Source organism: Elephas maximus, chromosome 4, assembly GCF_024166365.1.
Source record: "Elephas maximus indicus isolate mEleMax1 chromosome 4, mEleMax1 primary haplotype, whole genome shotgun sequence".
In the NCBI taxonomy this organism is placed as follows: Eukaryota; Metazoa; Chordata; class Mammalia; order Proboscidea; family Elephantidae; genus Elephas; species Elephas maximus.
The window spans coordinates 78,880,987-78,895,167 of record NC_064822.1 but is presented as its reverse complement, the minus strand read 5'-3'; positions in this window follow the sequence as shown (position 1 = coordinate 78,895,167).

Sequence of the window (14,181 nt, the reverse complement as noted above, 5' to 3'; positions counted from 1 at the left end):
AGACCAATAATAGAACAGCTTAAAAACCAAAAAACCAAAACCGTTGCCGTGCAGTCGATTCTGACTCACAGTGACCCTATATTACAGAGTAGAACTGCCCTCACACGGCTTCCAAGGAGCGCCTAGTGGATTCGAACTGCTGACCTTCTGGTTAACAGTGGCAGCTCTTAACCACTATGCCATAGGGTTTCCAGAGACCAAACCCATTGCCATGGAGTCAATCCCAACTCATAGCGACCCCATAGGACACAGTAGAACTTCTGAGAAAGAAAATCAATTTACGCTAGAGTAACCTGAATTTCAGAATTAAATAATAAAAGAGAGTAAGAAAGAAATAAAAAAAAGGAAGAGAAAAGGTCTGAATTCTGGCAGAACCATGTTACAGTAATGCGAAACATTTTGCTTAATTCTTTCTTTCCAGGAATCACATGCTATTACTCATATGTGGAAAAGAAAAACATGTCTTCCATGCTTTCTTCTGAAGTTGAGTTTATGCTTAGTGCCAGAGAGAGAGAGATGCATCATCCCATCTCACAAACACTTGATCACTGAATATAAAACATGTCATACGAAATCTTCATTCCTGAGAAAATATCTCAAAGCCCATCTGTGCCATGGGCCATGTCACCAGAAATGGGAAATCTGAATATAGAATACTTTCTCAAGTAGAGAGTTTTCTTCTCCTACAATCCTGGTTGCGTGTTGCTATGATGTTGAATGAGTTTCAGCAAAGCTTCTAGACTAAGACAAACTAGGAAGAAAGGCCCGGCAATCTACTTCCAAATATCAGCCAACGAAAACCCTATGAATCACAACAGTCAAATCTGCAATGGATCATGGGGATGGCACAGGACAGGTAGCATTTTGTTCCATCTGCGTGGGGTCACCATGAGTCAGTGGAATTTGATGGCATCTAGCCACAACATAACTAATCTTGTAGTTTCCTTCCTCTGAAAGTTTTCACAAATATGGCCTCTAATGGTAAAATCTGCAACATTGAACTCATCTTTATTACTGTCTAACCTGAATTTATTCAGGAGATATGTCTCCATAAAAGAAAACAGAGATGATTTTTTGCATGAAACACAATCAATTGCATGCAGAAATGAACATATTTAAAGGAAATATAAAAATAAACATATTAAAAAAATAAACATATGAGGCTATTTTCCAAAACAATGAAGACAAAAAATATTTCAGTGCAGTAACTGACATGGAAGGCTTTATTAAATAATTCTGGACAGAGTTCCTTAAAAACATATTTCATGGTAATACCTAAAAAATGTGTACAAATAATAACTAATGAAAACCTAATAAACACTTGACTTTGTCTGAATTTGAGGAGTGTATTATGGAATGTCTATCCAGTCTTTTGATGTCTCACTTTAGAATCCCTATAAGAAAAGAAAATACTTAGGCAGTTCTTAGGGCCTAGTGGTAGGTGGACCTTAGATTTCTGCAGTTATTAATGTGGAACTTGGAAGTTGATCTCCACATTCTGCATGATCATTGTAGGTTCTGGGCATTATCTTTAACATCTTTAACCATATGCTATAGGAAACATTAATGATAAATAGGTCCTGAAAGTTTTTTGTCATAGAAGAAATTATTTATACTAAGGTAACAACTACATGGAAATAATTTATGAAGATCAACTATGCAGGCTTACTCTAGGCTTTCTATAGACCATGCCATTTGAATTGGTTATCTAGTGCTGCTATAACAGAAATACCACAAGTGGATCGCTTTAACAAAGCAAAGTTTATTCTCTCACAGTTCAGTAGGCTAGAAGTCCGAATTCAGGTAGCCGTATCCCGAGGAAGCCTTTCTCTCTCTATCAGCTCTAAAGGAAGTTCCTTGTGATAGATACATCAGTCTTCCCTTGGTCTGTGAGCATCTTAGCACAGGAACCTCAGATCCAAAGGATATGTTCTATTCCTGGCAATGCTTTCTTGGTGGTATGAGGTCCCCATGTCTCTCTGCTCGCTCCTCTCTTTTATATCTCAAAAGAGGTTAGCTTAAAACACTAATCCTATAGATCTCATCAATATAACTGCCACTAATCCATCTCATCGGAAACCCTGGTGGTGTAGTGGTTAAGAGCTACAGCTGCTAACCAAAAGGTTGGCACTTTGAATCCATCAGGTGCTCCTTGGAAACCCTATGAGGCAGTTCTACTCTGTGCTAGGATCACTATGAGTTGGAATCAACTTAAGGGCAACGGGTTTGTTTTTTGTTTTTTGGGGGAATTCATCTCATTACATCATAGTGATGTAATGACAACACATAGGGAAAATACATCAGATGACAAAATGGTAGACAATCATACAATACTGGGAATCATGATCTAGCCAAGTTGACAGATATTTTGGGGGGACACGATTCAATCCATGGCACCGTTTTTAATGGAACCAAAGATCCTTGAAACAGTGATGTACACTGCTGATTAGTTGATTCACATACTCATCCAAGAAGCATTTACTGAGAGGAAGACTCATTAACCACTGCAATATGCAGATAACACAACCTTGCTTGCTGAAACTGAAGAGGACTTGAAGCACTTACTGATGAAGATCAAAGACTACAGCCTTCAGTATGGATTACACCTCAACATAAAGAAAAAAAAAAATTCTCACAACTGGACCAATAAGCAACATCATGATAAACGGAGAAAAGATTGAAGTTGTCAAGGATTTCATTTTACCTGGATCCACAATCAACATCCATGGAAGCAGCAGTCAAGAAATCAAAGGACGTATTGCATTGGCCAAATCTGCTGCAAAAGATCTCTTTAAAGTGTTAAAAAGCAAAGATGTCACTTTAAGGACTAAGGTGCGCCTGACCCAAGCCATGGTGTTTTCAATCACCTCATATGCATGTGAAAGCTAGACAACGAATAAGGAAGACTGAAGAATTGATGCTTCTGAAATAAGTGTTGAGAAGAATGTTGAATATACCATGGACTGCCAGAAGAACAAACAAATCTGTCTTGGAAGAAGTACAGCCAGAATGCTCCTTAGAAGCAAGGAAGACAAGACTTCATTTCACATACTTTGGGTATGTTATCAGGGTGGATCGGTCCGTGGAAAAGGATATCAGGCTTGGTAAAGTAGTCAGCAAAAAAAAGGAAGACCCTCCACGAGATGGATTGACACAGTGGCTGCAACAATGGCCTCAAGCATAACAATGATTATGAGGATGGTAAAGGACTGGGCAGTGTTTCCTTCTGTTGTACCCAGGGTACAACATATGACAACAATGACAACCTTATGCTAGGCACTGCATTAATCATGTGAATAAGAACATGAGTAAATAATCTACGATTCCTTTTGTAGCTCACAATAAAGTGGGAGTTACAAACAATTTTAAAAGACTGAAATCAGATTCAATTTTAAAGCTCTGTTAGATAACAGAAAAATCAGTAGCCAGCTGGGCTCTGGTGTCAGGGGCAGTGATAGTGCACAGCCTTGCAGTAAAAGTACTTATTTTACAATAGACTAATAGGTGGATAGAAAATGCAAGCAAATGAAGTAGTGTATGCAAATACACAGAGATATAAAAGAGTATTTGGGATTTTCAGTACTACATGTAGTTTACAAAGCTTGTGCATAGAGCACATGCAGCCAAGTGGCAGGAAGAGAGGCTGAGAAGGGGAGCAAAGGTCAGCTCATGTCTACTACGTTAAGGAACCCAGATTGCTTCCAAAAGGCATGGGGAGTGACCCAATCATACCTGTGATTTAGAAAGTGAACTTGTGGCAGCAACAAGAATGATTTGGTTAAACTAAGAGATAAGTGAATTTCATATTATACATACTATTTTCCTGATGGAAAAACAACCAGGAATGTTCTGAAGCTGACTGATCAATACCTATTTTCCATGTTATCATGACTCATGGCCTACAGAATTACAATTTTGTTTGGGGTGGCAATATGCCAAATTAAAAATGTTTATCTTCCATAAAGACTCACTTGCAGCACAAAGCCATATGACAATAATTCTGTCCAATAAGATGTCAGAGGAGTTTACTGTAAAACCTAGGGCTTTCCTGATTAAAAAGGGGGATGCTCGGATAACACATGGCTTTCCCTTCAGCCTTGCCCCTTTTTTCTGCCTGAAACATAAACATGATACCCAATGCTGGAGCAACCATCTAGGGCGCTTCAGAACAAAAGCCACATACAAGGATGGTAGCATGAAAAGGTAAAAGAAGCCTGGGACTGATATTTTCTCAGACCGTTCTACCATCCTAAGCTGCCCCTCTACAAATTTCTCTTTGTGTCTGAAAAATGAATTCTATATGGTAAGGCACTGTAGCAAGATTTCTATTATGTGTAAGTAACACCAACTGAGTCAGAGGCAAAGAAAATTTTATAGGTAACGGTAAGGCAAACAACAACAACAAAAAACTAAATAGCAAACAAACAGGGAAGGGAATCTCGTTCAAGACAGGGAACGAACTAGAAAATAAAAAACCCACCTGAAATTTTTATTGTGGTCAATATCTTCAACAGTTTCAAACTTTTACTTTTTCAGTATCATCATATATTGACTTGCTAAAAATTTAAAGTCATGGCCAAATTCCTCCATTTTCCTATCTGTCTTAGTTATCTAGTGCTGCTATAACAGAAATACCACAGTGGATAGCTTTGACAAAGAGGCTTTTACTCTCTGACAGTCTAGTAGGCTAGAAGTCCAAATTCAGGGCATCAGCTCCAGGGGAAGGTTTTCTCTCTCTGTCAGCTCTGGAGGAAGGTTCTTAACATCAATCTTCACCTGGACTAAGAGCTTCTCAGCATAGTAACCTCAGGTCCAAAGGTTGTGCTCTGATCCCAGCACTGATATCTTGGCGGTATGAGGTTTCCCCCATCTCTCTGTTCACTTTGCTCTTTTGTATCTCAAAAGGGATTGACTTAAATCACAACCTAATTTTACAGATTGAATCCTGACTCATTAACCTGTGGTTGTTGTTAGGTGTTGTTCAGTTGGTTCCAACTCACAGTGACCCTATAGGACAGAAAAGAACTGCCCCCTAGAGTTTCCAAGGAGTGGCTGGTAGATTTGAACTGCCGACATTTTGGTTAGCAGCCAAACTCTTAACCAGTAGCCACCAGGGCTCCCCCTCATTAGCCTAACTGCTGCTAATCCCACCTTATTAACATCATAGAGGTAGGATTTAAACACACAGAAAAAGCCCATCAGATAACAAAATGGTAGACAATCACACAGTACTGGGGATCATGAACTAGCCAAGCTGACACACAGTTTTGGGGAACACAGTTCAATCCATTGCATTACTATACCTCACTATTTCCTTTTTTTTTAGTTTTTGTATTTCCTTGGATCTATACAACAATTTTTTTTTTTTTTTACAACATTAAGCATAAGCCTTGTCTGGGAGATATGGGTGACCTCCATCATAACTGGAAAGCATAGCTAATGAGTATCCAGAGTGTTTACAGAGCCTCAATGGCATCCTAAGCAATCACTTTCCTCTTCAACTGTTGGCTGAAAGAATATTTATCAAAGCAAGCATCAACAAAATATCTTACTGTAGCAAATTACTTTTGGTAAAGGGGCCATTTAGAGCAAGGCTGGTTTGTTTCTCAAGAAATCAAGAACTGATTAAATGTAGGCATCATCCTGGTTTTAAAGAAAAAATTCCCATCAAAACAAAAATTGTATTTTAAAGTGTGTCAGACCTACCAAGTAAGGATTTGGAACCTGAATACAGTGATTAGTTCACATCTTCTAAGCAAAATGTGCATTGGCATTTCTGGGATTCTAGCTATAAGTGTCAGCTAACATGTGATTCTCAGTCATTCAATTTCCCTGCACATAACAGGAACTGTTCTGATTATATATGGGCTAATGCTGACACATTGTGTTGTTCCAACTAAGTAATTCCAAACATTCACATCTGAAGCTGACCTACATTACAACTCTGGTTGCCAGATGTCCTTGTGAGGAACTGTCTCCTCTGTAGTGTCATGAACCTTGATTAAAGTAGATGAAGGGCATTATATTTACTTCATCACCCTTATGTGGAGCAGTGCTCTGGCAATTGATAACAACTAGCCTCCAGTTGGAAAGAATATATGTTATTATACGAAAAGCTCTAAAACCCCAACTGAACAAACACAAAATACAACTTAACTGATAGATTTTAAACTAATGATCGGTCAGCCCAAACTAAATGGACAAATCCTTTATAACACCATCTGCTTTCATTACAGTCCAAGAGTCAGTAATATTACTTCCAAGAAGTTGGCATCCTCTTGGATCAGGATGATAAACAATAAGCATAATTTCTACATAATATTCGAAAAGACAAGGCTTGATGCATAATGTATTTTACCTCTACCCAGCTGCGTACTGGTTTGATTGAACCCAGATGCTAGGGAAGGGCAAGGGAAAAAGCAAAACCACATAGTATGTTTAAACATCTTTTTTATTTATACCTGCATAATCAACTCAATGGTCAGAATACACATTTACAAAATAAGATTTAGAGGAGGTGGGGTAAAGATGGTGGAGTAGTCAGACACTTCCGGTGAACACCTTTACAACAAAGATCTGAAAAAACAAGTGAAACAATTACATATATGAAGAGCTAGAAGCCCTGAACATCAAAGGCAGTTAGAAAATGGACTGGGCAGCAGGGAAAGGAAGAGACTGTTCAGAAATGGAGAGAAGTTGCTGGACCTGAATCACCGGGCACCCTCAGGCTGCGGTGGGCTGGTGGTAGAGTTCGGCTGCAGTTTCCTCAGGGAGGAACAGCCAGCCACACAGCATACTCACACCTCTGGAGCCAGAGAAGAATGGTGCTCTCATCAAAAGCTAAGTACTTGCATATATTTTACTGCACCACCAGCCCCGAAGCCGGCTTCTGTGGCTGTCAATTTCTCTGGGCCTGAGATAGGTTCTCTTGCACACTTTGAGCCATTCTCCCAGCCTTGGAGAAGGAATAAATTCACAACTGGGGAAAAGATAATCTGCCAGCTCCACTAACCTGGGGAGCTCAGGACAGAAGCCTCCTGTGCAGGCATAAACAGTCTGTTGACTTTGAATACCTTTCCCCCCTGCATGGACCTGGGTGGGCTTATTTCAGGAGAATAGGCCCTTGATGGCAGACAGCAACTATTTCAGCTGTGCAGTGAAGAGGTGGGTGTTTGATCTTTGACAGCGCTTTGCCTATTAAACAGGGTCCTCACCTACACACATAAGGGGCCTAAGGACTGTTGGCTCCACTCAGGTCACTCAGCCACCCACAACAGGGGTCCAAGGATAACTGGTACCTCCCAGTCATTACAACCAAAAGCACTGTGTGCCCAAGGTCCATCTACAGAATCCACCCACCTGCACGCACTAGGAAACAGGTATGCACTTTCCTCACAGACACTCGGGGGACGGTTGTCAGCCCCTGCCTTGTTCAGAGCGTGACCCCCTGCTGCAACCAGATACCAGTGCCTACACCAATCAGTCCTGCCCCTCTAAGACTGTAGGACAGAGCCTGTACCACACACTTTATGACCAAATACCTGGACACCTAAGCTGAATCCATACAGGAAAAGTGAATGGACTCCTAGGCTCATATACCTGGTAACAACTCTAGCCATCCAGTGACAGGATGTTAGAGCCTCAAAGGCAAAAATAATCAAGTTAGCTCACTCAAGCAACCTATTTGGACATATCAAAACAAAACAAAACAAAGCAAGAACCTAGGATATAGTATGCAAACATAAAATAAACTAATACAAAAACCTATAGATGGCACGGAAACAACAGTCAATATCAAATCATGTAAAGAAGCAGACAATGATCACTTCAACAAGCTCTCAAAACAAAGAGTCAAGGTATCTTCTAGATGAAGGTGCCTTCCTAGAATTACTGGATGAAGAATACAAAAGATTAATGTACAGAACACTTCAGGACATCAGGAAAGAGGTCAGGAAGGAGATCAGGCAATATGTAGAACAAGCCAAGGAACACACAGATAAAGCAGTTGAAAAATTAAAAAGGCTATTCAAGAACATAATGAAAAATTTAATAAGCTGTAAAAATCCAGAGAGAGACAGCAACCAGGAATTCAGAAGATTAACAATAAAATTACAGAATTAGACAACTCAGTAGAAAGAGGAGCGGAATTGAGCAAGTGGAAGGCAGAATTGGTGAGATTGAAGATGAAGCACTTGGCATGAATATATTTGAAGAAAAATCAGATAAAAGCATTTAAAAAAATGAAGAAAACTTAAGAAGCATGTGGGACTTTATCAAGAGAAATAACCTACGAGTGATTGGAATACCAGAACAGGGAGGGATAACAGAAAATACAGAGAGAATTGTTGAAGATTTGTTGGCAGAAAACCTCCCTGATATCATGAAAGATGAGAAGACATCTATCCAAGATGCTCATCAAGCTCCACATAAGGTAGATATTAAAAGAAAGTCACCAAGACATATTAACCAAACTTGCCAAAACCAAAGATAAAGACAGAATTTTAAGAGTAGCTAGGGATAAATGAAAAGTCACCTACAAAGGACAGTCAATAAGAATAAGCTCTGACTACTCAGCAGAAACCAGGCAAGAAGGCACTGGAACAACTTATATAAAGCATTAAATGAAAAAAATTGCCAACCAAGAATCATATATCCAGCAAAACTGTCTTTCAAATATGAAGGCAAAATTAGGACATTTCCAGATAAACAGAAGTTTAAGGAATTTGTAAAAAACAAACCAAAGCTACAAGAAATACTAAAGGGAGTTCTCTGGTTAGAAAATCAGTAATATCAGGTACCAACTCAAGACTAGAACACTGGACAGAGAAATCAGGTGTCCACCCAGATAGGGAAGTCACAAAAATATCAAGATAAAAAAAAGCTAAAATCAGGGCAACTGTGATGTCATTATGTAAAAGAAGACAACATTTAAACAATAAAATGGGATTCAGAAATGTAGTCATAGATCTTTTATACTGAGATGGAGACAAGGTGATACAAAGAAATAAAAGTTAGGTTTAAATTTAGAAAAATATGGGTAAATATTAAGGTAACCACAAAGGAGTCTAACAATCCTACTCGACAAAACAAAATACAAGAAAAAGATAGAGACTCAGCAGAAACAAAATCAACTACAATGACTAGAAGGAAAAGACAATATATAAGGATAAACTACTTAGCACAAAAAATTAAGAGGAAAAAAAACTGTCAACAACACACAAAAAAAGCCATCAAAATGACAGCACTAAACTCATACCTATCCATAATTACACTGAATGTAAATGGACTAAATGCACCAATAAAAAGACAGAGAGTGGCAGAATGGATACAAAAATATGATCCGTCTATATATGCTGCCTACAAGAGACAGACCTTAGACCTAGAGACACAAACAAACTAAAACTCAAAGGATGGAAAAAAAGATATCAAGCAAACAACAATCAAAAAAGAGCACAAGTGGCAATATTAATTTCTGACAAAATAGACTTTAAAGTTAAATCCACCACAAAGGATAAGGAGGGACACTATATAATGATTAAAGGGACAATATACCAGGAGGATATAATGATATTAAATATTTATGCACCCAATGACAGGGCTGCAAGATACATAAAACAAACTCTAACAGCATTGAAAAGTGAGATAGCACCACCATTATAGTAGGAGACTTCAACACATCACCTTCTGTGCAGGACAGAATATCCTGAAAGAAGCTCAGTAAAGACACAGAAGATCTAAACACCACAATCAATCAACCTGACCTCATAGACATACACAGAACACTCCACCCAACAGCAACCAAGTATACTTTCTTTTCTAGTGCACATGGAACATTCACTAGAATAGGCCACATAATAGGTCATAAGCAAGCCTTAGCAGAATCTAAAACACTGAAATATTACAAAGCATCTTCTCTGACCATAAGGCCATAAAATGGAAGTCAATAACAGAAAAAGCAGGGAAAAGAAATCAAACACTTGGAAACTGAATAATACCCTCCTCACAAAAGACTGGGTTATAGAAGACATTAAGGATGGAATGAAGAAATTCACACAATCCAATGAGAATGAAAACACTTCCTATCAGAACCTTTGGGACACAGTGAAAGGAGTGCTCAGAGGTCAATTTATATCAATAAATGCACACATACAAAAAGGCGGAAGGGCAAAAATCAAAGAATTAACCCTACAACTTGAACAAAAAGAAAGAGAGCAACAAAAGAAACCCTCAGGCACCAGAAGAAAGCACATAATAAAAATTAGAGCAGAATTCAATGAAATAGAGAACAGAAAAATAATTGAAAGAGTTAACAAGACCAAAAGCTCATTCTTCAAAAAAATTAACAAAATTGATAAACCATTGGCCAAACTGACAAAGGAAAAACAGGAAAGGAGGCAAATAACCCAAATAAGAAATAAGATGGGTGATACTACAACAAACCCAACTGAAATTAAAAGAGTTATAATAGATTACTATGAAAAACTACACTCTAACAAATTTGAAAACCTAGAAGAAATGGATGAATTTCTAGAAACGCACTACCTACCTAAACTAACACAAACAGAGGTAGAACCAAATAAACCTGTAACAAAAGAAGAGATTGAAAAAGTGATTTAAAAACTCCCAACAACAACAAAAAAAAGCCCTGGAACAGACGGCTTTACTGCAGAGTTCTACCAAACTTTCAGAGAAGAGATAACACCACTTCTACTAAAGGTATTTCTGAACATAAAAAGGATGGAATACTCCTAAACTCATTCTATGAAGCCAACATATCCCTGATACCAAAACCAGGTAAAGACACCACACAAAAAAAATTACAGACCTATATCCATCATGAACATAGATGCAAAAATCCTCAGCAAAATTCTAGCCAATTGAATTCAACAACATATCAAAAAAATAATTCACCATGACCAAGTGGGATTCACACCACGTATGCAGGGATGGTTCAACATCAGAAAAACAATTAATGTAACCCATCATATAACTAAAACAAAAGACAGGAACCACCTTATCTTATCAATTGATGTAGAAAAGGCACTTGACAAAGTTCAACACCCATTCCGGATATAAAAAAGCTCTCAGCAAAACAGGAGCAGAAGGAAAATTCCTCAACATAATAAAGGGCAGTTATACAAAGCCAACAGCCAACAACATCCTAAATGGAGAGAGTCTAAAAGAATTCCCCTTGAGATGGGGAACCAGAAAATGATGCCCTTTATCACCACTCTTATTCAACATTATGCTAGAGGTCCTAGCCAGAACAATTAGGTTAGATAAAGAAATAAAGAGCATCCAGATTGGCAAGGAAGAAGTAAAAGTATCTCTATTTGCAGATGACATGATCTTCTACACAGAAAACCCTAAGGAATCCTCAGGAAAACTACTGAAACTAATAGAAGAGTTCAGCAGATTATCAGGATACAAGAGAAACACACAAAAATCAGTTGAATTCCTCTACACCAACAAAAAGAACATCGAGGAGGAAATCACCACATCAATACCATTCACAGTAGCCCCCAAGAAGATAAAATACTTAGGAATAAATCTTACCAGAGACGTAAAAGACCCACACAAAGAAAACTACAAGATGCTACTGCAAGAAACCAAAACAGACCTACATAAGTGGAAAAACACATCTTGCTAATGGATAGGAAGAATTAACATTGTAAAAATGTCTATTCTACCAAAAGCCATCTATAGATAAAACGCAATTCTGATCCAAATTCCAATGACATTTTTTAATGAGATGGAGAAATGAATCACCAACTTCCTATGGAAGGGAAAGAGGCCATGGATAAGTAAAGCATCACTGAAAATGAAGAACAAAGTGGGAGGCCTCACTCTACCTGATTTTAGAACCTATTATACCACCACAGTAGTCAAAACAGCTTGGTACTGGTACAACAGACACATAGGTCAATAGAACAGAATTGAGAATCCAGACATAAATCCATCCATATATGAGCAGCTGATATTTGACAAAGGCTCAAAGTCACTTAAATGGGGAAAAGACAGTCTCTTTAACAAATGGTGCTGGCATAACTGGATATCCATTTGCAAAAAAATGAAACAAGACCCATACCCCACACCATGCACAAATGCTCCTCAAAATGGATCAAACACTTAAATATAAAATCTAAAATGATAAAGATCATTGAAGAGAAAACAAGGACAATGCTAGGAGCCCAAATACATGGCATAAACAGTATACAAAACATTACTAACAATGCAGAAGAAAAATTAGATAACTGCAAGCACGTAAAAATCAAACACCTATGCTCATCCAAAAACTTCACCAAAAAAGTAAAAAGATTAACCACAGACTGGGAAAAAGTTTTTAGCTATGACATTTCTGATCAGTGTCTGATCTCTAAAATCTACATGCCACTGTGAAAACTCAACTACAAAAAGACAAATAACCCAATTAAAAAATGGGCAAAAGATATGAACAGACACTTCACTAAAGAAGACATTCAGGTAGCTAACAGATACATGAGGAAATACAATCATTAACCATTAGAGAAATGCAAATCAAAACTACAGGGAGATTCCATCTCACTCCAACAAGGCTAGCATTAATCCAAAAAACACAAAACAATAAATGTTGGAGAGGTTGTGGAGAGACATGAACATTTATATGCTGCTGGTAGAAACGTAAAATGGTATGACCACTTTGGAAATCAATTTGGCGTTTCCTTAAAAAGCTAGAAATAGAACTACCGTACAATCCAGCTGTCCCACTCCTTAGAATATATCCTAGAGAAATAAGAGCCTTCACATGGACAGATATATGCACACCCACGTTCATTGCAGCATTGTTCACAATAGCAAAAAGATGGAAGCAACCAAGGTGCCCATCAACGGATGAATGGATAAATAAATTATGGTATATTCACACAATGGAATATTATGCATCGATAAAGAACAATGATGAATCCGTGAAACATTTCCTAACATGGACGAATCTGGAAAGCATTATGCTGAGTGAAATGAGTCAGTTGCAAAAGGACAAATATTGTATGAGACCACTATTATAAGAACTCGAAAAACAGTTTACATAGAGAAGAAAATATTCTTTGATGGTTACAAGAGGGGGGAGGGAGGAAGGGAAGGAGATAGAGGGGTTTTCACCAACTAGATAGTAGATAAGAACCATTTTAGGTGAAGGGAAAGACAACACACAATATAGGAGAGGTCAGCACAACTGGACTAAACCAAAAGCAAAGAAGTTTCCTAAATAAACCGAATGCTTCGAAGACCAGCGTAGCAGGGGCAGGGGTCTGGGGACAATGGTTTCAGGGGACACCTTAGTCAATTGCCATAATAAAATCTACTAAGAAAACATTCTGCATCCCACTTTGGAGAGTGGTGTCTGGGGTCTTGAACACTAGCAGGCAGCCATCTATGATGCATCAATTGGTCTCAACCCACATGGAGCAAGGGAGAATGAAGAACACCAAAGACACAAGGTAGTTATGTGCCCAAGAGACAGAAAGGGCCACATAAACCAGAGACTACATCAGCCTGAAAGCAGAAGAACTAGACGATGCTCAGCTACAACCGATGACTGTCCTGACAGGGAAAACAACAGAGAACCCCTGAGGGAGCAGGAGAGCAGTGGGATGCAGACCCCAAATTCTTGTGAAAAGACCCGACTTAATGGTCTGATGGGACTAGAAGGACCTCTGAGGTCATGGTCTCCAGACCTTCTGTTAGCCCAAGACAGGAACCATTCCCAAAGCCAACTTTTCAGACAGGAATTGGACTGGATTGGACTGGACTATGAGACAGAAAATGATACTGGTGAAGAGTGAGCTTGTTAGATCAAGTAGACACATGACAGTATGTGGGCAGCTCCTGTCTGGAGAAGAGATGAGAGGGTAGAGGGAATCAGAAGCTGGCCAAATGGACATGAAAATAAAGAGTAGAGGGAAGGAGAGTGCTGTCTCATCAGAGGGAGAACAACTAGGAATATATAGCAAGGTGTATATAAGTTTTTGTATGAGAGACTGACTTGGTTTGTAAACTTTCACTTAAAGCACAATAAAAGTTTAAAAATAAATAAATAAAAATAAGGTTTACCATGAATGCTGCTAGTCAAGATTTAGCATGACTCAGCCCTTGGAATGATTAAAAATGAAAAGCCTTACATTTAATCAGAAGGTGGAGTTTTCA